This window comes from Pipistrellus hanaki (assembly GCF_964339955.1).
Source record: "Pipistrellus hanaki genome assembly, chromosome: X".
In the NCBI taxonomy this organism is placed as follows: domain Eukaryota; kingdom Metazoa; phylum Chordata; class Mammalia; order Chiroptera; family Vespertilionidae; genus Pipistrellus; species Pipistrellus hanaki.
Genome location: NC_140524.1, coordinates 40,386,661 through 40,410,759, shown reverse-complemented (window position 1 = coordinate 40,410,759; position 24,099 = coordinate 40,386,661). Strand labels below are relative to the sequence as shown.

General features: G+C 37.9%; 2 pseudogenes across 2 annotated transcripts in view; one reads left to right on the top strand and one right to left on the bottom strand.

Annotated features, from left to right (window-relative positions):
- Positions 1 to 6,769: 6,769 nt before the first annotated feature.
- On the bottom strand, positions 6,770 to 7,173 carry LOC311614771 (small ribosomal subunit protein uS8-like; annotated as a pseudogene). Its single transcript has one exon. The product of its transcript is annotated as a small ribosomal subunit protein uS8-like (transcript).
- Positions 7,174 to 11,253: 4,080 nt separating this feature from the next.
- LOC311614805 (nuclear prelamin A recognition factor-like) overlaps positions 11,254 to 24,099 on the top strand; it is a 39,307-nt pseudogene continuing 26,461 nt past the window's right edge. Inside the window, exon 1 of the transcript in view lies at positions 11,254 to 12,165. The product of the transcript in view is annotated as a nuclear prelamin A recognition factor-like (transcript). The remainder of the gene's footprint in view (positions 12,166 to 24,099) is intronic.

Here is a 24,099-nt window from a genome sequence, read left to right as displayed (position 1 = left end):
AGACATGAGGGCGGCCATCTTGTGGCAGCCATATTGTGATGATGTGAGGGCATTGTGCAAGGGTGCGAGGACCACCTAGGCTTTTAATAGTATAGATTGTGTGTTCACCATGCAAAGTCATCTTATTCCATTGCCATATATTTGACACCCTTCACTCTATTTTCACTGCTCACCCATCCTGGTAATCACCATACTCTTATCTATATCTATGAGGTTTTGTTTGTTCATTTGTTGCCTTTAGTTTTATAACCCACATATGAGTGCAATCATACTGTTCTTGACTATCCTTCTGGCTTATTTCACTTAGCATAGTTTCAAGATCCATTCATGTCTCAAAAAGCATTATTTTATATTTTCTTTTGATTGAATAGTATTCCATTGTATGTATGCACCACAACTTCTTTATCCAACCACCTATCTAATGACACTTTGGTTGTTTCCATGTGTTGGCCACCATGTGATGAACACAGGGAACATATATCTTTAAGAATAAATGTTTTCAAATTTTTGGGGAAGATGCCCAGAAGAGGACTTTACTGGGTCACATGGTAACTATTATTAATTTTTTGAGGAACCTCCATACTGTTTTCCATTCTGGCTGTACTAATTAACTGATTCTTCTCCTTCTTCATATTGAGTCCCTCTAGTAAATTTATATTTCAATAACTGCAGCGTTGCTTTTTGGTTCTTTTAATATATCTTTGTTTATATTCTCTACTTGATGACATTAACTCATATTTTCTTTAGCTCTTTGAACATATTTAAAAATGAGCAGTTTCAAAGTTTTGGTTAGTAACTTCAATATTGGAGCTTCTTTAGGGACAGTTCCTATTCACTGCTATTTTTCCTGTGCATCAGCCATGCTTTCTTATTTCTGGGAATGTGTTGCAACTTTCATTGAAATCGGAATATTTTTAGATACTATTATGTGGAAAATCTTCAAATCAGATTATTCTTCACATCCTTGACAGTATTTAGTGGCCATTCTAATAATTATATGGTGGTAACTAATTTTTTATTGTTGTTGTTGTTGTTGTTTTTAACATAGTTTTTCAACTAATTCAGTAAAGTGTATTCTTTGTTATTGATGACCACTGATATCTTTGTTCAGGTTTCTTACTGGGAAGCTAAAGATTATACAAAGATTTTCTTAGATTCCTGGAGCCAATAAATGTCATCTTTGTAGAAGGTGTGTGTATGGTGTGTTGGGGCATGTTTTTAACACTTTGCGAGATAGTTTACACTTCCATCTTAGTTTTACTCTCTGCTCACTTAAAGCCTCAATGTTAGTGAGAGTTTAGGGTCTAGTCAGGTGTATTCTGAGCTTGTTCACAACCCCACGTATGTGCACACAGTCCTACACGTGCATGTGGCCTCTGGCTGAAAGTATTCCAGACAGTACTGTGGTTCTAAGAGACTTCTGCAAGATCACGGGGAACTCCTTGAGCCAAAGTTCCCCATCAGAGTATTCTTGTGTGTCTCAGAAATGGACCTATCTTAGTATCTCTGTTATGCTAAAATCTTTACTGGCTAGAAGAATCCAGTAAGAAGAGTAACCTACAATAGAGCAAGCACAGTAATGGATTCCAACTTGCTGCTGCTGGGCCACAGGTCAATTATACTCACTACCAGCAAAGATATGAGAAGCATGTTTTCATGTGTGGCAACAAATCTCTTCATATATTTGTAGGTCAAATTTGAAGTAGTTTTCAAAATTGTAATGGTTGTTCTCTTTTACCTGTCAGTTCTACCTCTAGAGATTTATAATATAGAAATTCTCACAAAAGTATATAATGACATATATAATGTTTAATACATTATAATTTTAATTATTAAAAATTGGAATCAGTTTAAAGGTTTATTAATAGGGGACTGTAAGTAATTGCATATAACAATTAACTTGGATAGTAAGTAGAATATTGTTGAAATATCTGTATTAATATAAAAAAGAATTCATAAAAAGGGGAGGAAACCAAGTAAAGGGAATGAGACCATTTATTTTCCTGAATATAAGCTAAATTTTTAGCTCTAAATGTTATCTCAAAGGAGATATCCTTAGAAATTATCTCGCATAGTATAGGATATTTATCAATTACTTTATTTTGAATAACTATTGTACTTGGGGAAGATATATTAATCTAAAATAATAACCCCAATTAATGCTAATTTTGGATATTAATAGAAATTACCAGTCATAATTGGTAATAAAAAAGAGGATGACAAAAAAATTAATGCTAAATTTAAAATGATTTTCTGCGGAGAGGGGAAATGACTTCAAAATTGCAGATTTGAGATGCCATTATAAAGTCTTTTAAAGAATAATTTAATAGCAAATATATAAGTGGTTGTATCACAGAAATGATTAATAATATATACATACTTATGTCAAGATACATTTCAAGTGGCAACATCATATGTAGATTTAAAAAGTGTTTTCTCTAAATTATCTTACATGAAAGGCTGTGTTAAGTCTCTCAAGAAGAAACTTTAGCGATGTTAACAACTGATATTAAATTTGCCAGTAGAATTTAAAGGAAATTATTTCATGAAACATATAAGAGGGAGAATACAGCATTTTTAAATAAAAGTAGTCCTCGGGTTACCTCGGAATCAACTTACGTTGTTTTGTGGTTAAGTCACCATCTATCATTTACAGCATTTATTTAAAAAAAAAAAGTTCTATCATTTTGATGTATGTACAATGTGTTTTGTGTTTTTTATTATTTATTTACCACTAATAAAGGTCAGGAATTATATTTCTTTTAATTTTTTTTACTGTATCACTTCATTACTGCTGTATATGTGCTCCATGTGAGTGATGTAGGTGCTTATGTAGGTGGGTTAGGAGCTGATCTACGATGTAACCCAAGGACTGCCTGTAGCCATTTTACATGTATTTGTGTAATTTAGTAATACTTTCAAAGTAATAATTATAAGTGGATATTTGATTAACTTTTATTTACATAATTTTCTATATTCACAGTAGCCACAGAGCCTTTTCTAAAATATTTTTCTCCTGAGAAAATAGGAACATTCCTTATATTCAAAAGTATCTTATAAGTGAGTATATATATATATGGAAAATTCATCAGCCTGCAGAAATCTGCTTCATTTCTCATATGGAGAATAGGATAAGGTTAAACTGCTCTTTTTGTTGCTGTAATTGTTGATATTCATTTTCTATCACTATCTTAACAAATTATCAGAAATTTAGTGGCTTAAAACAATACAAGTGCATTCATTGTCTTATAACTCTGTAGGCCATAAGTCCAACATGAAACTCACTGAGCTAAAATCAAGGCACCAGCAGAGCTATATTCTTTCTTGAACTTTCTAGGGCAGAATCCTATTCTTTACCTTTAGAAGCCACCCACAACCCTTGGCTTATGACCTTCCTTCTCCACCTTCAAAGCCAAAAACAGCAAACTTGATTCACAGAAAGAGTGGAAGGGGAGAACGAGAAACATCAATGTGAGAGAGACACATCAATTGGTTGCCTTCCGCATGTGCCCCAAATGGGGCCCGGAGATCTAGCCTGCAACTGAGGTATGTGCCCTTGACCAGAATCAAACCTAAGACCCTTCAGTCCATGAACCAACGTTTTAACCACTGAGCCAGTCTGGCTAGGACAGTTCTCTGCTTTTAAGAACTCTTGCAATTTAGACCTACCTGGATAATCTGGAATAATTTCCCATCTGACAGTCTTTATTCTTAACCACATATGTAAAATCCCTTTTGTCATGCAAAGTAACATATTAACAGATTCTGGGGATTAGGACATTATCACAATCAATGAAATCACTGAGTCCTATTTTTACTTTCCTAGTAATATACTTCATAGCTGTTCTTCTTGTTCAATTGTTAGGGAAATTCACCCAGCTCTGATGCTTAATGCATCATGTCTATAATACCATAGATATATCATACCTTTCCATATTATCACTGTTCTCACCTACTGTCTTCTTGTACACTGTTACTACTAATAGTAGTCCTAAATATTGCTAATAATATAAATATTGGTAATAGATATTTTTGTGTGGTGGACATTATTCTGCATTTTACATTGTTACTAAAGAATGAATTTTAAATCAGTTATCAGTTAATTCCCTTTTCAGATTCATATCAATACAACATATTAATAAATCTGTGTTGTGTTTGTATCATGCAAATCATTGTGTTCGGTGCTATAAAGTAAAATAGAAATAAATATGAAGGGCACCCTCTCCTAAAAAAAAAAATATTATATTGTTAAATCATCAAGAATAGTCATAAAAAGACAATTAACAATAGACGGCCTATATACTGTCAAATTTATTTGTTCAATTATATTTATTGTTCATTTTATGATGTTCTGGGCTCTTATAATACCGTAGGAGTGAACAACAGTGTTTCCACCTTTATTAAGCTGATTTTCAAATGGTGAAAATAATAAGAAAGTAGACTAAAAATATACTGTATCAGTGATAAGTGCTAGGAGGAAAATAAGCAGATTAGTAAATAGAAAGGAGTGAGAAAGCTATTTTAAAATAGATAGTAATCATTTCTAAGAGCTGAATTAATGAATGTTACAGATAGATTTTCATCTAACTAGAGTAATTCTGAAAGTTTAATAATTTAAAAATTAAATATATTTCTTTGGAGGATAAGTAGGGTTAGCAAATGGACAGAAAAACATTTCTCCTGGTGTTCATCAGAATCCACTAAGGTGGCTGCTAAAACTGCAGACACCAAGTCCCACATAATCTCTATGGATGGAACCTAGGAATATACCATGTGACCATTACCTATACTGAATTACGAAAAGACACCAAGATTGAATCTTAAAACATTAAAATTTAAGAGAACTACACTGCCCCTACCCTGCAGCAACATGTACTCCATGCCATGCATGAGGGAAGTAATGAGTGGACTAAACTGGTGAAACAGATCAAATTGGAAGGATGTTTCCCACCAGGTTAATGAGTTTAAACTCTATAGAATGATGAACCATCATATACTAATGACCAAACAATTAACATCAAAAAGTAATATTTTAGGACTATTACCAATATTTATATTATTAGCAATATTTAGGACTACTATTAGTAGTAACAGTGTACAAGAAGACAGTAGGTGAGGACAGTGATAATATGGAAAGGTATGATATATCTATGGTATTACAGACATGATGCATTAAGCATCAGAGTGGGTGAATTTCCTTAACAATTGAACAAGAAGAACAGCTATGAAGTATATTACTAGGAAAGTAAAAATAGGACTCAGTGATTTCGCTGATTGTGATAATGAAGGAAGTGTCAGAAATGACTCAGATTTTGAACCTGGAAAACTGGCAAAAAGGAGTTTGCTGATTATTATGGCACACCATTAGCTAGCTTGATGGATGCAATGCTCATAAAATGATTATATAAAAGTATAGGAGAAAAAAGCTATTACTTGCTACTGCAATTTTTCTAAATTTTCTAGTAATCTAAGAAGTGTAATTAGAGCCTACTCCTACACATCTCTTGATTAACCACATGAAACAACCCCTTGCCTTTATCAATGAAGAAGATAATTTTAATACTAAAGAAAACAAAAATTAGTCATTTACAGCAACCACTAGTAATTTATTGGCTGAGGAGGAAGTAGTATCTAATTATCTCTTTATTATTGTTAGTATTGCTAACATTTTGGTTCATATGTTCATATGTGGTTCCTCAATTATAACACATACACTTAAACAAATAACACACTCAGTAATAATTACTATCTTTTGCTAAATTAGAAATGATTATTTTACAGCTAACCTCTTTAAAAAAACCTTACTTTCTTGAGTCTGAAGTACACATTTTTCTAAACTAAGATGTGGTAGAATCTGCTGAAAGATAAGGAACAGGTAACTTGAAATTAGAGTATTCCATGCATTTTAAATTAAATCGACTGGGAACATGAAGAATATGTGCCTTCACATTCTCTCTCTCTCTCTTTCTCTTCTCTCTCTCTCTCTCTCTCTCTCTCTCTCTCTCTCTCTCTCTCTCTCTCTCTCTCTCTCTTCCCTCCTACACACACACACAAATATATGTACATATACATGTTGAAATTTTGAAAAATAATTTAAACATTATATTAATATATTATATGCCTTTGGGATAATTTATGGTATATAAAAATATATTTGGCAATATGTTATTACTACTCTAGAAAGCTACCATACCATATCTGTTTTCATACCTCTTTTTCTACAGATACATCCTACTTTATCTGATTTCTTTTAAAGACAAATCAAATGATTCTCTTTTTAGCAAAAAATTTCAAAATATATTAAAATAGAGTTTTATTTATGTGTGACTTTAAAAATCAGGGATGTAGCCCTAAGTATGAATGGAAGATATGTTCCAAAGTAAGGTGATAGAACAAGGATTTTAAAGGGAAAAGTACAAGGAACTGATGATCAAAGAGATGGGTAGCTAAGGGAAAGAAGACCACACACATCATTCCTTTTCTGATTGTAGGGGAAACTGAACTTTCATCTGCGGTCAAGCAAGTGGGTATATGAGATGAGAACAATAGGTAACTTAAGTAGGAATTTGTCAGCATTCTAGTTCTGGTCCAGGCTTGTAGAACAAAAGATTTTGGGTTACTTATCAGAAGAAAGCCAGCAGCACAGAGAGACTGTTATTCTGCAGAATTATACTCTAAGCAGCCTCAGAGTTCAAACAGCAGAAATCCAAATATTGCAATACTTTTTTTTCCCTGTGAGGCATTTTATTTCCACATATGTATTACATCCCTAGAAAAATGATCCCAGGATTTTCCCTCCTGTGTGTTTTTGTCTTGCTTCTTCATGGTCCATGATGCCCACTGAGGTTGTCAGTACAATGAAACCAAACTGACAGGAAGCAAGTTGTTCTGCCGTTTTTCTAGATCTTTGAGTTGCACATCAAATCTGGGGCTGATTACTCCACACTTGTTCACAACTGTTTTTCCAGCTCTGTGGTCATCAATAATTTCACATTTGCCAATGTAACCATGCTTCATCATCACAGTCAGAAACTGGACGATGACTTTGGAGCACGGCCTAATGAGAACCTGGCGTTTGCCTCTCTTTTCGGCATTGTTGATACTCTTCAGAGCATCAGCCAGGACATTCATACGCACCATTGTAGCGGCACAGACCAATGGCGGAAAGAGCTGAAATAATTTTTATAAGTCTTCACACTCCCTAATTTTCTACTTGAAGGGCAATACCAAGTAACTGTAAGAATCAACTACCTTTTTATTTATTTATTTATTTTGCTAATCCTTACCCTAGGATATTTTTTCCATTGGATTTTTTAGAGAGAGTGGAGTAAATAGGGAAAGACAGAAACAAATATTGCAAAAATCTATATGGAAACATGAAAGATCCCAAATAGCCTCAGCAATTTTGAAAAAGAACAAAGTTGGAGGAATCATGCTACCTGATATCAAGTAGCATGATGTTATAAGGCTATAGTAAATCAAAACAGCATAGTACTTGCATAAAAACAGACATATAGATCAATGGAACAGAATAGAGAACCCAGAAATTAACCCAAGCAAGTATGCTCAATTGATATTTGACAAAGAAGCAAAAGCATACAATGGGGTAAAGACAGTCTCTTAAATAAATGGTGTTGGAAAAATTTGACAGATACATGCAAAAAAAAATGAAACTGGATCACCTCCTTACACAATATATAAGAATAAATTCAAAATGAATTAAAGACTTAAATGTAAGTTGCAAAACCATAAAAATATTAGAAGAAAATGTAGAGTAAAATCTCAGACATTTCTCGTGGCAATAGTTTTGCAGATGTATCTTTGAGAGGAAGGGAAACAAGAAAATATATAAACAGATAAGACTACATCAAACTAAGAAGCTGAGATCCACATAGTGTGGCTAGAGAGTATAGTAGCCACTATGCTAACCTAGTTATTTGTATGAAAATACCACATTCTACCTCTGTTGGACATTTGAGTGGTTTCTAGTTTTTTGATACTGCAAACACTACTTGGACATGCACTCACTCAAGAGTTTCCTTAACTATGCACTTAGGAATGAGTTTGCTAGGCTATGGACACTCTACATGCTAAAATTTAATGGTAATACAAAATCATTTTTCAAAATGGTTGTATCAGTTTTACTCCAACTAGCACTAGAGGAAAGTTTATTTGCTTCACATCCTTAGCAACACTTGTTTTTTACTGACTTTTTAATACTTAGCAATCTATTAGTTTGAAACACTATCACATTTTAGTTTAACTGGTATTTTAGCAATTACCAGTGATGCAGAGCATTATTTCAAATATTTGTGGGGTTCTTTTATATTTTCTTGCCCAGAAAATGTTAACTGCTTTTGAATGATTTATTTTTTATATAGATTTATAGTGGGGTTTTTATATTTTAGACAGCAGGAGTTTATCATTAATGTGAATTTTAAAATATATTTTTACCTTATTTCTAAAGGGTTTTTTTTTTTTCCTCATAGATATAGTGTGTTATCATTTATACAGTTACTTGAGGCCTGGTGCAAGAAATTTGTGCATGGGGGAGGGGTGTCCCTCAGCCCAGCCTGCACCCTCTCCAATCTGGGATCCCTCTCACAATCCAGGACTGCTGGCTCCCAACTGCTCACCTGCTGCCTTCTTGATTGCCCCTAACTGCTTCTGCCTGCCAGCCTGATCACCCCCTAACCATTCCCATGCCAGCCTAATTGATGTCTAACTGCTCCCCTGCCAGCCTGTTTGCCCCCAACTTCCCTCCTCTACCAGCCTAATCACTTCTAACTGCCTTCCCCTGCAGGCTTGATTGCCCTTACTGCTCTCCCTTGCACGCCTGGTCCTCCAAAATGCCCTCCCCTGCTGGCCTGATCACCCACAACTGCGCTCCCTTGCAGGCCTGGTCCCTCCCAACTGTCCTCCTCTGCTGGCCATCTTGTGGTGGCTATCTTATGTCCACATGGGGGTAGGGCCTTTGAACACATAGGGGCAGCCATCTTGTGTATTGGAGTGATGGTCAATCTGCATATTACTCTTTTATTAGATAGGATAGAGGCCTGGTGCATGGGTGGGGGCCAGCTGGATCAGGGTGGGAGTTTCCTTGGGGTGTGGGGTGGCTTGGGTGAGGGGCCTATGGTGGTTTGCAGGCCTGCCACACCCCTCAGTGACCCAAGTGGAGGCTCTGATATCTGGGGTTTATTTATCTTCTACAAATGAAACTTTGTAGCCTGGAGCAGAGCCAAGCCTTCTGCTCTCTCTGCAGTAGCAGGGGATTTATTTACCTTCTATAATTGAAATTGTGTAGCCTTAAGCAGAGGCCTGGGCCAGCCAGGACATGTGGAAAGCTTGTCTTCCTCCATCACCTGGGAAACACAAGTCTCCCTCTTGCTTTCTCTGTGGCCGCAGCCATCTTGGTTGGGTTAATTTGCATACTCACTCTGGTTGGTTGGTGGGCGTGGCTGATGGGCATGGCTTGTGGGTGTATGGAGTGATGGTTAATTTGCATATTACTCTTTTATTAGATAGGATTTTGCTTTCTAGAATTACCTTGTAAAATGGACATGTAAAGTAGCTCAAATCAAGGAAATACAATCTAAAGAATACTACTTACATCAATAATAAACTTACATAGTTAATAATTGATATATGAAGCTCATCAATATAGTAACATACAATATTTGAAACAATAAATAATTTAAATTAAAAATAAATAAATAAAATAGAAACAACAACAAGAATATAGTAACATGCCACTGTACATTGAAGCAGAAACTTTAGAAAAATTTCTATATATTTTGAAAACATGCATTTAATTGTATCAATAGCTGACAAAATTTTCCCAAGCTCTCTGAAAGCAACTTTTCTCCTATCCAGACATATAATATCATTAAATATCATTTCATTAAATTTATCGACATATAATTTGCATCCAAATGCATTTATTTATTTACAATTTGACAAGTTTTGACAAGTATGGGCACCCATGAACCCACTGCCACCACAATGAAGATATTACAAATTTCCTTCACTCCAAAATATTATTTCATCCTTCAAATAACCATGCCCACCCTGAAGAGTTCATTATTCTTATTTCTGCCACCATAGGTCAGCTTTTGTCTTGATTTTGCATAAATTGACACATCCATTATACATTTCTATGTGTCTTACTTCCTTTAATTAATATACTAGAATTTGTGAGATTCATTCAAGTGGTTGCATTTATTTATTTACTGAGCTTCCCTTTCTGTTCAATAGCTTGTTCCATTTTATTGCTAAATAGTGTCTCATTGTATGAATATAAAACAATTTGTTTTTATGTGTTTACCTGTCAAGGATCATTTAGGTTGTTTCTGGTTTTTGGATAAGATATATTATATATATATATATATATATATATATATATATATATATATATATATATATATACACATACTAGAGGCCTGATGCATGAAATTCATACAAGAGTAGGCCTTGCTTTCCATGGCTGCCTTCCCTCTGGCTTCTGGCAGCTTCCCTCTGGCACCTGGGACCTGGGCTTTCCTCAGGTCGCTGGCAGGCACCTGGGAACTGGGATTCCCATGTAGTCCCTGCTTCATCTGGAAGGTCATCTGGAAGGTTGTCCAGAAGGACGTCCAGTTAATCAGCATATTACACTTTTATTATCCTAATATATAAAAACTCAGGGTTTGTAATAACCAAAAAGATAACCCAGTCCATCACCTGGCCCTCAAGCTCCATTGATCAGAGGATGGCTAATGGGGGAACCAGAGTCCCTCAGGCTCCAATGAATCTGTGGCAGCAGCCACTGGTGAGCTGCGGAAGGCAGACCACTTGGTCCCTTTTCCAGTCAGCAGGTTCCTACTGATCAGGGGATGGTTAACACGGAACTAGAGTGAGTGGCATGGGGACTGCCGAGCAACTGGAAGGCAGGCTGCTTGGTCCCTTCTCTTGGCCCTCAGACTTTAATCAATTGGTGGCGAGGTGGAACTGGGGACTGGATTCCTTAGTAGTACTGTAGGTTCAATCTCCAGAGGATAGGCCAGGCACCAACAGACTAGCACCTCTGGCAGGATCCCAACAGTGCTGCAGGCCTCCTGGAACTTGGCCTTGGACACTGTGGCTGCTTCCTCTCTCAAGACACTCCACAAGGAAGAAAGGATACTGTCAACAGCGCGAGGGGTGACCATAAGTGATGGACTGCTCTCCGTTTTTCCTTCAGGTCATTTGAGCTGGCCCCCACCCACCCCTCTCCAGATGAAGTGTGATAATTGCACACTAAAGGAATGTAGTAAAAGCAAAAACCAATAACCAAGAGAATGCCACAGTCAACGTCCAGAGTCTGGCTCAGAAGAATGGAGAGAAGAGAAAATTCCATAAGTTGGCTGATACCAAGATCTTTCTGAGTGACTGCCTGGCATATGACAGTTGTATGACCACAGAGAAAGGAATCAAGGTTTCTCAACAGAACACCAAGGACTTCTTCCGTAATCTGAACCTTAATAAGAAAAGTGATATCTCAAAGTAAAAGGTGCTGGCAGTGTCCCTGTGTTCTTACTCTCTGCAATATTTTGCTGCTAAATTCAGCCTCAGTGTTACTGATGCATCCAGAATGCTCTGTGGCTTTCTCAAAAGCTCTGAGGCACACTGTCTTTGACATTAAGATAGCTGCAGATTTCAGCATCCTGGAGAGTCAGAAGGAATTTGTGTGTCGGTACTGCCAGCACTATGAGGAAGAGCCCAGGATACCCATGTTGACCTCTGCCTGCCCTGGCAAGGATCATTATGCAGAGCATGTGCTGGGTCATGCATCACTCTACCTCTGCATGGCCAAGTCTTGCCAGCCTATCTGGGGCTCTGGTGAAGGATTACTTCACCAGATGGCAGAACCTGTCCCCAGAGAAGATTTCCACCTCATTGTGGCCCCATGTTGTCACAAGAAACTGGAGACCCCTTGAGAAGATGTTCCCACAGCTTTACATAGTTCCCAGTGTGCTGACTGCGTGTTAACCTCAAGTGAAATTGTCCAGATAATGGAGAAAAGTGATCTCGCCTTGAATGAGACCGCCGTGGACACTCTGTTTGGAGACATGAAGGAGAAAGAGGTGAGGCTCGACAAGGGTGCCAGGCGCACATCTTCAGCAGATGGGTACCTGGAGCCCATCTTCAGTAAATATATGGGTCTTTTTTTCTTATCCAATCCGTTACCCTGTGTCTTTTGATTGGGGCATTTAATCCATTTACATTGAAATATATTATCGATAGGTACTTATTTGTTGCCATTTTTATTCTTTACCCCTGTGTTCCTTCTTCGCTTCATATATATGTATATATATTTACAATAGATTCTTTAGCATTTCTTGCTTTGCTGGTTTGGTGGAGATAAATTCCCTTAGTCTGTTTTTGTCTGTGAAGCTTCTGATTTCACCTTCAATTTTGATTGAAAGCCTTGCTGGGTACATTATTCTTGGATTCAGACCCTTTCTTTGGATGACTTTGTATATTTCATTGCATTCCCTTCTGGCCTAATGAGTTTCTGTTGAGAAATCAGTTGCTAGTCTTATGGGGGTTCCTTTGTATGTAACTTTCTGTCTCTCTCTGGTCACTTTTAAGATTCTTTGTCATTGTTGTTTGCCAATTTAATTATAATGTGCCTTGGTGTCAGTCTTTTGGGGTTCATTTTGCTTGGGACTCTGTGACCTTCTCAGATTTGTGTTGATTTTTTCTTCCCTATATCAGAGAAGTTTTCTGTCATTATTTTTTCAAACAGGTTTTCTATTCCTTGCTCAGTTTCCTCTTCTTCTGGAACCCCTTATTATGCAGATGTTGTTTTGTTTCATGTTGTTCCAAAGTTCCCTTAGGCTCTCATCCTGCTTTTTATTTTATTTTTTTCTAGAAGCTGCTCTACTTGGGTATTTTTCCCCATCTTATCTTCTAGTTCACTGATAAAGTCCTCTGCTTCTTCTAGTATACTCTTGATGCTTTCTATTGAGTTCTTTACAGCAGCGATATAATTTTTCATTTCTTTTTGGTTCTTCTTCATTTCTTCTTGGTTCTTACTCATATTGTGAAATTTGTCTTCCATTATTTTCAGCCACCTTATGACCATTTTTTTTCTGAATTCTTTATCTGACATGTTGCTAGTTTCTATTTCATTTTCTTCCTTTTCTGGTGATGCCTGATTTTTTTTCATATGCGGGCTATTTCTTTGTCTCCCTATGGTCTCTCTTCTCTGGATGTCTGGTTATGTTTCTCTATCTCCTGAGTTGATTTAAAGGCACAAAATACAACATCACCAGGTACAATACACAAGGCACTGAACAGAAATGTATTCACAATATTTATAACCTTCGAGAAAGGCAAATTAGGGGATAGAAGAGAAAGAAAAAGAGGAAAAAGATTGAAAAAAAGGAGCATCAAAATGAAATTGGGAAAAGGAAAAAAAAAGTAAGAGAGACAAGAAAGAGACTAAGAAATAAAAGGGGAACAAACTATATATATGGGTAGAAAGATCCAATATAACAGCCACTAATCCCAGCAAATGCCAGCAACAAGTACCTGGAAATTAATACAAACTACAACATCAACTCATATCAAGCAAGGCGAGGGAAAAGAGAAGCTAAAAACAAAGCAAACAGAAAACATAACAAAGAATAAGCAAAACAATCTCACAAAAAAGCATAAAAATTTGATATAATCAACATTCAAGCAAACAACAAAAGTACAGAGAGAAAAACAATTTTTTAGATAGTTAAGACAGTTAAGTGAGAGGTGTGTATGGACTTGGAGCAGGGGATTGGAAATTAGATATATAAGTAGGGTTAAATTTCAACAGGGGGTAAACAGAGAGAATAGGGAAAATCTAAAGCAGGAAAAGGGTAAGAGAAACAGGACACCAAAAGGGGAAAGATTAGGAAGAGAGTGATGGCATGAAGGTAGAGTTAAAATAGAGAAAATGATGCTAAAGGAAAGATGGAAATAGAATGTAGAACACTAATCCCAAAGTAAAATAAAGAAAAAATAAAATGACACTTAAAAAAAGGTAAAATAGTAGTAGTAATAATACTAATTGAAAATAAAAGTGTAATAATTAAAAAGGTAAAATCAAGTTAGGAGAAAAGAAGAAAATAATTTCTTAAGTAAAAGATGCAAAAAGTGAAAATAAAAAATAAAATAAAATAAAATTCACTTCCTCTATTGTTCTGTTTGGCACACCTGTTTCTCAGGACAGTATTGCAGTTCCCTGCATTCCACTGCTCCTCAGTGTTGTAAGCCAGTCCTGATTTTAAGCAGTCGGTGTCTTGATTTCTCGTATTTCTTTGTTTTTGATTACACAAGAGTTAATTTGTGATTCAGCCCCTAGGTGACAGTATTTCTAGATTGACTTCCAGATCTATTTGGCTTCTCTAGCCTGTGTTTAGATAATTCTTCCTCTGTGGCACTCAATACCGGTTTGTGGGAGTGAGCTACCCCAAAGCTGGCTCTCAGATTGTCACTCCCCACTCTGATCCCCAGGTTCCAGAAAAACAACTTTCCCCTGGAGTCTCCCAGGGTGTCCCCAACTGGGTGATCATATGTATTGGGCTGAGTAATCAGAAGCAAGGATTTGAAGACTAAAAAACACAAGTGTGTGAACAATGGGTCTGCATGCAAGTTTGCACAGTCCCCTTTTCCCCCTTGGGTCTAAGCAGCCAGCACACTTTTGATATTTTTAGTCTGTACTTTACGTCACATCAAAATGGGTTGCTTTTTAGAGATCCCTTCTGTTAGCAGCTCTGAAGACCCCCTTTCACATTCACGGATCATGCCAGCCCCAACAGCCATGTATTTTTCCAGGCACAAACTTCCCCAGATGGTCCTCCAGCTCCCACAAAGTGTGCACCTCTCTCTCCCGCAGGGACCAGAGACCTCACCTTATCCTAAGGGAAATCTGACCTTTCGGTGGTGGAGTATAGAACTCTTTTGAATCTGCGTGTTTGCACCAATTAGGGATCAGTGTTCTGGGGCTTGCAGTTGTTCAGTAGTTGACACAGTTGTGGATTTTCAGGCTTCCAATAAGATCCACTTTCCCATTCAAGATGGCATGGTCTCTGCATCTGAACCCATAGCTCTGGGAGGGGACCCAGTAGCAATGGGGGTTTCCTGGTTAGGGAAACCTCATCCAGCAGTTCCCCACCTTCTCCTGGAGTTTAGCTGTCCCTTAACTTGCCAACAAACACTCCATGTATGACCCTCAGCTGTTCTTTCTTCCTGCTCTGGGACAAGGCTCCGAACATGTCTGTCTATTTTGCCACCATTTTCTGAATCAATATAATGGTTTTTAAATATATCATACACTCTTGCATTGCCAATAAATCAATGAGACCTATAAATATTGGCCTAAGATTAATTCTATACAGATAGACTAGCTATATAAGACAGGAGGATAAAGGGTAATTTTACTGACACCTGAGATGTTAGTCATGATGCTAACTAATTTCTATGCTATTAATTTAGGTATAACATCTGAAGGGACAAGATGTATTCTGAGATCTTTAACTTCTTGTGAATAAAGTTCACATTCCAAAGGACTATTTTATCCAGTTCCTTGGAAACTGCATAGTTAATAGTAATATGATAATTTAAGAAATCTAAGACCAGGTAATTTGTGGGCTTGTGTTGGTTTATTCTCTTCAGACAGAGAAATGATGTCATTTGTGCAGGTTAGATTTCTCACAGTTCTATTATACTTACTGCATTTCTGCCAATCCACTTTCCACATAATACATACTAAAATTTTGGGAAGGGTTTTCCATTGGCGCCAAAGTTGCTGCCTACACAGTGCAGTAACACACCATTTAGGAATGGCCAATGCTTAAGAGATTAACTTGCCAGTAATGGTAAGCACAGCATTTTTATGGCTTCAAGGGTAAATCTCGCCGAAACCGGTTTGGCTCAATGGATAGAGTATAGGCCTGCAGACTGAAAGGTCCCAGGTTCGATTCCGGTCAAGGGCATGTACCTTGGTTGCGGGCACATCCCCGGTGCGGGGTGTGCAAGAGGCAGCTGATCGATGATTCTCTCTCATCGATGTTTCTAACTCTCTATCCCTCTCTCTTCCTCTCTGTAAAAAATCAATAAAATATATTTTTTAAAAAGGTAAATCTCAAGGGAATTCCTCATATCTTCACTATTCTTAACCTTGCTTAAGTCACATATTTTTTTTGAAATTTTAAGAGCTGTGTATCACTTCCCAAGAGAAATAAATGTATAAATGGACATACATAGCATTGTGTTGATAATTTTAGGGCATTTACATATTCCATTAATCCCATCATGAAACTAAGACACCTTATTAAAAAGCTCTGGTTTTGAATTAAGTATTAACTGGAGGATAGAAGAATTAAAACTAAAAACCACTCTAAAAGGGTATTTTGTTTCATTTTTAAACTTGAGACCAGAAAGTTTGCAAAGAGGTGGCAAATCTCTATCATACAATATTTATTTTCCTCATGGGATTGCAAAAAGCAACTGTCAGTTTGATTTCTCAGTACCAAGGGACCAGGCCCTATGCTTTTGTTATATAGAGATAAATGTCCAAGAGGAAATGCAGTGTGTTGTATAACACTGTGGGAAGAAGCAATCCACCATGGCTCTGAGCATTTTTATACATTCCACATGTATCACTGAGCATGTGTACCAAAATGCAAGGTCCTCACCACTTTCCTGGACCAAATCTTAAGGTTGTGTTTGCAGAAAGAAACCCTGAAGAATTAGGTGATACCTACTTCCAAATAAAGAACAGGTTTTTTTTCTGCTTTCTAGAAAATTGTTAAATCTTCTAAGCTTAATGCTACTCTTATTACGCAACCCGCTGCATGTGTAGGAATCAATCATGGGCCCTTTGAGTTGCCCGAGTAGAACATGGTGGCATGTTCTGACCTAAGTTCAGAAACCAACATGAGGCTCTCATGACCCCTATTGCTGTGAGAAATAGAGAGTCCTTTGTTTCTAACACAGGTATTCTCTCAAATTGTTAGCTTGCAAATACTGTGAATCAGGCTTTGCACAGTTTCTGACACAAACCACCCCAAAACTTGGTGCTTAAAAAGAATAACTCTTTGGTAAAGCTCATGTTTTTTGTGTTTTTGTGTTTTTTTGTTTGTTTGTTTGTGGGTTTTTTTGTTTGTTTGTGTGTGTGTGTGTGTGTGTGTGTGTGTGTGTGTGTGTGTGTTAAGAATTCCAGAATTGTTTGGCTGAGTGATTTACCTTTTTCTCCTTGGTGTTACCTGAGGTCACTCAGTGACATTCATCTGATAGATGGGCAGGCCTAGAAGATCCAAGACAGATTCATTTACTTGCCTGATGGCTTGACAATGACATCTAGAAGATTGAATTCTGCTGGGACTGTCTCTCACATAGTCCCAGGCTTTCTTCACATGATCTCTCCAGCAAAGGACTCACAGATTTCTTACATAGTGGCTCAGGGCTTCCCAAGTAAATGTTCCTAGAAACCTAAGTGAAAGGTGCAATCCATCTTCTGACCTAAGTTCAGAAGTCCAAAATTTCACTTTGGACAAGTTCTATTAGTCAAGCCAGCTGAGTATTCTAGAGAAGAGAAATTAGGCCCTAAATCTCAATGAGAATATTGTTTTAAAAATTGGCAGTTTTTATTTTTATAATATATTTTTATTGATTTCAGACAGGGGAAGGAAGATGAATAGAGAGATAGAAATGTTGGTGAGCAAAACATTGATTGGCTGCCTCTTCGAACCGTGACCTGGTTCATGAGTTGATGCTCAACCATTGAACCATATCCTCTGGGCTAGGCAGTTATTTTTAAACTGCCACAATAGTTACTCAATTAGGATAACTTTTGTTTTTTTGTTTTGTTTTTCTGAACATCTGAGCTTATCACATTTTTCCAAAGAGATACTTGGTTTATCATTATAACATAATTTTTACTATATGCTTTGCTTATAAATAGATAGCCTGAGACTCTAAATGTATTTGTACACTCTGCCTTAAAATATTTTACTGGGGACTTAAGGCTGGATGTTCAGAGAGATAAAAGAAGTATCTGAACCTTTAGTACTACTGACCCCTTTAATATGAGTCATTTTGTCCTTTAAAATTTTCTTCAGATACAAGTATACTTTGTTTACACTGTTAATTGAGAGAAAATTAACTAACTATGGTTAATTAACTATAGCATTTCACTTTTTTTGAGGAGTTTGGATTTGAAATGAAAGAGTTCAGTAAATATCATGTGGATATTTAGAACTAAATGTATAAGCATAGTGGGTAGAGCTTGGTATTGAAATGGCATCTTATTTGTTGTTGTTTATCTTGTCCTGAGAATTAAATTTTACCACATTTAAAACATCCAATTAATTTTAAAATAAGGCAGTACCTAGCTGGTGTTGTTCAGTGGTTGGGCATGGGCCCATGAATCAGGAGATCATGGTTTGATTCTTGGTCAGGGCACATGCCCAGGTTGTGGGCTCAATCCCCAATGGGGAGCGTGCAAGAAGTAGCTGATCAATGATTCTAATAATTGATGTTTCTGTCTCTGTCTACCTCTTTTTTCCTCTTTCTGAAATATATAAAAACAAACATTAAAATAAAGCAGTAACTTATTATTTCATGAAGAATGATAGAACTATTATATCTGGATTTTTTGTGGTTGAATGATTATTACTCTGATAGGTATTTGCTTTTATTTTTTCTGACTCTTAAGTATAGCTATACTCAATTGAAGTCAATGCTAATATGTAGATTTAAAAGAGCTAAAGCTTTTTCTTTAAAATGCTTAAGGTTGGAAAATGTTATTAAATGATTCAGTATAATATTATCAGATATTTAATCAGGAACGAATATCAGTTTAGGCAATAAAATAAACCTGAAACATTCCTAAGCCTAGAACATTACAACTACAGAAAGACCTCATTAAAAGTTAAAATACTAACTAAAGCATTGAGAATTTGATTTAACAGAAAGCACTTTAAAACTGATAGTTACCTCAAAATAGAAAAGTTAAAATGTTAAAGCAAAAGTTACTCTAAAATACTAAGAAAAAAGCAGAAAAGTTACAGGCTAAATATTAGAATGTTCTAAATATCAAAATAAATCCTACTGTAACACTGAAATGCAGTAAGACAAGTATGGAAAAGATCACAAAACTCTAAAAATAAGTATCTTTATACTAGTGGTTCTAAACCAGGACATTTACACTTGAGGCACACTATTAGCACATTACTCAGAGTTATTTATAAACATTTATTTTTTTTATTTTTTATTGATTTCAGAGAGGAAGGAAAAGGGAGAAAGGTAGAAACATCAATGATGAGAGAGAATCACTGATCGGCTGCCTCCTGCAGGACTCCTATGGGTGATCGAGCCCACAACCCCAGCATGTGCCCTTGACCAAAATTGACCCCAGGGCCCTTCAGTCCATAGGCTGACTTTCTATCCACTGAGCCAAACCAGCTAGAGCTATACACTTTTTATAGTTACCTGAGTATAATTTTATGCATTTTTTTTTTTGCTCGAAAAGATCTGTCACATTGAAAGTTAGTGTTATTAAGAAAAACCTAAATGCCTCTCTACTGCAAAGAAACAAAACAAACAATCATTGGTATTTTAACTTCACAAGTAAAAAAATTTCTGTTCTTTTTCTCCAGAATATTTTCCCAACATTCTTCTTTTATTTTTTTATTAAGTATATTTTACTGATTTTTTACAGAGAGGAAGGGAGAGGGAGAGAGAGTTAGAAACGTCGATGAGAGAGAAACATCGACCAGCTGCCTCTTGCACTCCCCCTACCGGGGATGTGCCTGCAACCAATGTACATGCCTTTGACCAGAATCAAACCTAGGACCTTTCAGTCTGCAGACCGACGCTCTACCACTGAGCTAAACTGGTTTCAGCTTTTCCAACATTCTTTGCCTCACATAGTCCCAGTCATCTTTAAGTTCTCAGGCAAGAGTCACTTCCTCAAAAAGGCCTTTCCTAAATACTACTCCCTGACATTCAATTTAAATGTGTATCTTTCTATTACTCTCTCATATCATTAGGCATCTTTTATTTATAACACTCAGCACAATTTGTAATCAAGCATATGTTCATCTTTGTTGTTTCCCCCCTACCTCTAGAATGTGAACTCCTTTAAAGAAGGGATTTTGTCTGGTTATATTTCTACTCCAGTTCTTTGAACTGTGTCTACCTGGCATACAATAAATGTGGAAGAAATGAATGAATGAATTTACAAAAATTTCAATATACTTCAGTTGACTACCAATATTATTCAACTGGAAAGTTTAAGCAGGGGTCCTCAAACTTTTTAAAGTGGGGGCCAGATCACGGTCCCTCAGAGAGCTGGAGGGCCGGACTATATGAACTACTAATTCCTACTGTAACACCTCGGCTGCGCTCACTGCCCAAAAAACCTGGCGGGCCGGATCAGACTCCTCTGCGGGCCGTATGTGGCCCGCGGGCCAAAGTTTGAAGACCCCTGGTTTACAAGAATCAAATCATGACACAGAGATAGATTAAACTAGAAGGTACTGGGGCATCCTCTCATTTTGTTAAAAGATTGAATCACAGGATATTATCTTTTGTGTTTTAAAAAGACATGTTTCCATGATTTCTAGAACTGGGGAAGATAGAACATGGAGAATTATGCACTGACTTTCCCCCCAGAAGTGATACTTCTAATGGCCCAAAGATCACATTGGCATATCTAACTTTGAGGGGGTATGTGCTGAAAATAAAGGAAAATTAAAAATCTTTGGGGGCATTAATATCTGTCACATAACACAATGCACAAGACAGGCTTAATGACATGATTAGATGCCAGCTGAAAGCTATGTATGAAAGCCTACATTCTTACAGGCTTATATAACACAAAAATTACTTGGTTGACTTCACTGTTCCTTTCCCTTATTATCTCAGAGCTTATAAGAAAAGCAGTGAGAAATGTATGTAATAGGATTATACTGTCATGTACTCCTTATAGTTTAGTTGGAGATATGTTCTATACACACACACACACACACACACACACACACACACACACACACATATATATATAATAGAGGCCCAGTGCATGAAATTCGGTTATGGGGGTGTATGTCCCTCAGCCCAGCCTGCACCCTCTCCAATCTGGGACCCCTTGAAGGATGTCCGACTGCCCATTTAGGCCTGATCCCAGTAGGTCTGCAGGCCTGGGTCCCCCCCACAACTGCCCTTCCCTGCAGGCCTGGTTGCCTCCAACTTCCCTCCTCTGCCTGCCTGGTAGCTCCTAACTTCCCTCCGCTGCATGTTTGATGGCCCCCAACTGCTCTCCCCTGCTGGCCATCTTGTGGTGGCCATCTTGTGTCCACAGGCAGACAGTCATCTTTGATCACATGGGGACAGCAATTTTGTGTGTTGGAGTGATGGTCAATTTGCATATTACTCTTCTATTAGATAGTATAGAGGCCTGGTACATGGGTCGGGGCCAGCTTGTTTGCCCTGAAGGGTGTCCTGGATCAGGGTGGGGGTTCCCTTGGGGCATGGGGCGGACTGGGCTAGGGGCCTGTGGTGGTGTGCAGGCCAGCCACGCCCACCAGTGACCCAAGTGGAAGCCCTGGTATATGGAATTTATTTATCTTCTATAATTAAAACTTTGTAGCCTTGATCAGAGGCCAAGGCAGGCCAGAACAGGTGGAAATCTTGGCTTCCTCCATCTCAGGGGGCAACTCAAGCCTCCTGCTCTCTCCAACTCCGTGGCTGCCACCATTTTTGTTGGGATTTATTTATCTTCTATAATAGAAAATTTGTAGCCTTGAGCAGAGGCTAAGACAGGCAAGGGTGTGCGGAAAGCTTGGCTTTCTTCATTGCTGGGGAAACCCAAGTCTCCTGCAACTTCCGTGGCTGCAGCCATCTTGGTTGGGTTAATTTGCATACACACTCCTGATTGGATGGTGGGCTTGGCTTGTGGGTGTAGTGGATGTATGGTCAATTTGCATATTACTCTTTTATTAGATAGAATTAGAGAACCAGTGCGTGGATTTTTGCATCAATGGGGTTCCTCAGCATGGCCTATAGGTATCAGGCTGAAACTGGCTCTTTGACATCCCCCAAGGAGTCCCAGATTGCAAGAGGGAGCAAGACAGGCTGAGGAATCCCACCAGTGCACAATCAGGACTGGGGAGGGATCATGGGAGGATCCAGGGAGTGTCTGGCACGTCTCACCCAGTCCTGATCAGGGCCAATTGAGGCCTATCAGGGCCATCTTGCCCAGTTCTGATTGGGGCCAATCGGGGCCTGCTGGCTGGGGAGGAACTACAATAGGGTGGCTGGCTGGAGAGGAACTGTGGGAGGGCTCCAGGGCATGTTCATCCTGTCTCACTCAGTCCTGATTGGTCGGTCCCCAGAAGCAAGCTAACCTACCCTGGTGGTCAGTGTGCATGATAGCAACTGGTCGAACAGTGGAACAAACAGTCAGACACTTAGCATATTAGGCTTTTATTATATAGGATGTTTTTATTGGTTTTAGAGAGGAATGGAGAGGGAGAGAGAGACAGAAACATCAATGAGGGAGAATCATTGATAGGCTGCTTCCTGCATGTCCCACACTGGGGAATGAGTCTGCAACCCAAGGCATATGCCCTAACCAGGAATCAAATCCTGACTTCCTGGTTTATAGTTGATGCTCAACCACTGAGCCATGCCATATGGGCAGGAGATATGTTCTAAAATATGTATTGTTAGGCAATTGCATTGTCATGTCAACATCATAGAGTGCACTTAGACAAACATAGATAGTATACCTTACTACTCACCAAGGCTCTATGGTATAGCCTATTGCTTCTAGGCTACAAGCCTATACAGAATAGTACTGTACAAAACAATAAGAATTAAATCAAACACAAGAGAAAATGATGAAATCAATAGGCTTGGTAAACACTAGATCTAAGAGGCTGTTGCCAGTGTAACACAGCATGCTGTTTAACTTTATTATATAAGCAGAAAAAGTACACTTTAAAATAACAAAAAGTTCCCCTGGCTGGTGTGGCTCAGTGGTTGAGCATCAACACAGGAACCAAGAGGTTATGGTTTAATTCCTGATTTGGGTACATGCATGGGTTATAGACTCAATCCCCGGTGGGGTCCTACAGCAGGCAGCTGATTGATGATGCTTCTCTCTCATTGATGTTTCCATCTTTATATCCTTCTCTCTCTCTCTCTCTCTCTCTCTCTCTCTCTCTCTCTCTCTCTCTCTTTTTCTCCCTCTCTCTCTCAAAATCAATAAAGACATATTTAAAAAATAAAAATTATAGTAAATATGTAAATACATAATTCTCAATAAATACTAGTTCCTTTTTAAAAAAAAAATAAATCCAAAATGTGTTCATTGGAATGGTTCTCCACTCATCTTGATTAGAGGTGCTTTTAGTGCTGCTTCCTTCTGAAGCGTTCTTCTGTAAGCCTTGCTTTTCCTCCCATAGAGGCTGACAGAGGACAGTGGAGCAATCAACACAAAACTACCGTTTGTGCAGGGCTAAAGACAGTGGTGATTTTATAGCATCTTGGGCATTTCATATCCATAAAGTAGGCATTGGGGCTCTGCTCCAGGTGCTTATTGTGTTTCCTCTTCTCTTCTAGAGATGGATAGCGATCTTTAGGGAGGTTCATCTTGTCATAGAGAGGTCATCACCCCAGAAAGGCAATACTAGTTCCTTTTAAGAATGTATAAAGGAGGTATAATCTGGACATTAATCCTCTCCTTTTGGAATAACTAAATCCACTAGATAGTAGGAAAGTTATACGGAGTTTAAAATACATTACTCTTCATTGTTCTACATCAAGCATGTCAAACTCAAAGGCTAACACTGGCCAAATAAACGAGGCATATGGCCCATGGACCACAAGTTTGATATGTTTCTTCTACATATTAGCTCAGGGTAAACATTTAGAGCACATGTGTCAAACACAAGGCCCGCGGGCCAAATCCAGCCCGCCAGGCCTTGCAATGTGGCCTGCACCGCGCTGTCATCACTGCACTCCGCTGTCAGTTTATGACATTGTCAGTTTATGACTGTTCAGTAAACCATTCAGCCCGCGATTTAGGCTGGATTT